The 2,380-nt window shown below is 51.5% G+C and overlaps 1 pseudogene; it reads right to left on the bottom strand.

Moving 5' to 3' along the window:
• Nucleotides 1-461: 461 nt before the first annotated feature.
• On the bottom strand, nucleotides 462-1,410 carry LOC110332542 (annotated as a pseudogene).
• Nucleotides 1,411-2,380: the final 970 nt, after the last annotated feature.

The raw sequence follows: 2,380 nt of genomic DNA, 5'->3' as shown, positions 1-2,380 counted from the left end.
GGGGGGGGGGGAGGGGCAGGGGGAGAGAACAACCTGTGCTTCAGCTTGGAAAGCCAGAGTTCTGCCAAATGTAGCCATGAGCTGTGTCCAGCTCTCGGAGAAATCCAGGCTAATGCCCGTCAGGAGGCCTCCGCTGGGCAAACTGGTTGGTGGGCACCTCTACCATGATTTGTCAGTGCTCATAGTGATCAAGGGGAAAGAATCAAGAGGCCTTAGTATTGGAAGCACTCCAGCATAACTTACCTAGGAAAGCAAGGATCAGAGTCCTTCTCTAGGATAAATGATTAAAAAAAATAGTGAGGTCCTCGACTCTGCACCACTGACATTTTCCACCAACCTGAAAGCAGTGCAAAATGGTTTTTCTCACTCACCCAAGGACAATCTGCACACTCACTCAGGCCTCAGTCACATCAGTCCTATGTCAGATCCCAGGAAATTACAGACCCTGGACAGAAAGCATTCTAGAAGCCAGTGGGTGTGAGCACACTCAGGTCACGGGATTTGAGATTATGGGTTCGAAGCGGTTGTTTCTTTCCTTCTACCACTGGGACATCCATCTTTGGCGGATTGAAGGTTGCTGGCTCTTCACCTAGTCTTGTGGCCTGGGCACACATCACCTCCACGGGGAAGGTTGGGGGGGGGGGAGCACCTTTGTCAGCCTGCATGGCAAAACCAGAATCAGATTTCTGCAGGGATCGTGGTCCAAAGAGGCTCCATTTGTCTGCTGAGTTCCTATCATTTCCACTCCCAGGATCCACGGTGTGAGGATTCGGAGCAGGTAAGGCTGTGGAGGAGCCAGATGGGAACCGGCCCCTGGACTTCTGCTTCGGGGACGAGTGTCGGGTGCTGCTCGGGGTGGGGGTGGGGGGCTGGGCTGATGCAGGCTGCTTCTCTTCTTTTGTTGTCTCTCCACTCTGCAGCTTTAGTTTATGAAGTGCTTCTGCCACTCGAAGGGACTCGGTCTCCTCAGTGGACACCCTTATGGGGTGTGTAGCCAGCATCTCTCCGTCCTGCCTGTTGTTCAAAACTCCGGATACTCTCTTGGGTCTGTTTTGTGATCGGGGAACTCATGATGACATGGGTAACTTTAGCCTTTACCACAGGGGCTTTGTCTGAACTGTCAGTGGCTGGTGATGGAGTCCCAGCAAGGGAAGAGACACTAGCCGCTCCTTCCTCTGTCTTGTCAAGATGCTGATACTTGCGCTCTGGAATCACTGACTTCCAGGGGGATGCTGCCCATGTCCGATGGAGGAGGAGTCATGGTCGCGGGGTCCTCTAGGACATCATTTTAGCTGAATGCTCGGTGGTACATCCCGATGGGCAGGGACATCTTGCCTAGAGGCCCGCTGGGAGCAAGAGCAGGGCACTTCTGGTTGTCTTGAAGCCATTGAAAGACTGGGATCCAGGTGTTTTTTTTTTTTTTTTTTCTATACAGAATTTGGAGCTGAGTCCCTTCCACCACAGTGAACCGAGGCCGGACTATGCTGACAGACAGATGTTAATGAGGAGCATTGCCCAGCTTCTGCAAATTAGCAAAGCTTCCGAGGAAGGGTCCATCCAGAGGTTCTAGCTCGCCGCCTGCGGCCCGACTTTCCACACTAAAAAGGCTCCGGAGGCTCCAGATAGCTCAAGAGGCTGCTGGGCTGAGCAGAGCCCGCCATTGTGAGAGCGAGCACGAAGAACACTCCCAGATGGAGGCGAAGAATAACATTCTTGATCTTCCCATTCTGTGGCAGAACTCTTTGCCCAAGGAGCTGGCAGGTGTAATCTGCTTTGAGCTGAGGAGCTGCGGGGGTGGATGATTCTAGGTTTTCCTCTCCAGGTGTGAGTACAATTCTCTGGGACCTTTCTCCATTCTCTAAACCTTCCAGACCTCCAGAGCAGGGAGTACTTGGAGACTCTGTACCTTAGTACAGTGAGGAGTGAGCTCTTTAAACCAATAGTTTGGCGTATGTATCAGCTGGTTTTTTAGGTCAACTTGACACAAGCTAGAGTCATCAGAGAGGAAGGAGCCTCAGTTGAGGAAATGCCTCCATGAGATCCAGCTGTAGGGCATTTTCTCAATTAGTGATCAAGGGGCGAGGGCCCAGCCCATAGTGGGTGGTGCCATCTCTGGGCTGGTAGTCTTGGGTTCTATAAGAAAGCCGGCTGAGTAAGCCAGGGGAACAAGCCAGTAAGCAGCTCTCTCCATGGCCTCAGTATCAGCTCCTGCCTCCAGTTTCCAGTCCTGCTTGAGTTCCTGTCCTGACTTCCTCCAATGATGAACTATGACCTGGAAGTGTAAGTCACCAAATAAGCCCTGTCCTCTTCAACTTTCTTTTTGTTGCAGCAATAAAACCCTAAGTAGCTTACTCTTTTTTTAAAAATTATTCTTATTGGA

Source organism: Mus pahari, chromosome 14 (assembly GCF_900095145.1).
Source record: "Mus pahari chromosome 14, PAHARI_EIJ_v1.1, whole genome shotgun sequence".
NCBI classification, from domain to species: domain Eukaryota; kingdom Metazoa; phylum Chordata; class Mammalia; order Rodentia; family Muridae; genus Mus; species Mus pahari.
The sequence above is the reverse complement of the archived record's forward strand: the minus strand, read 5'-3'. Positions and strand labels throughout refer to the sequence as shown.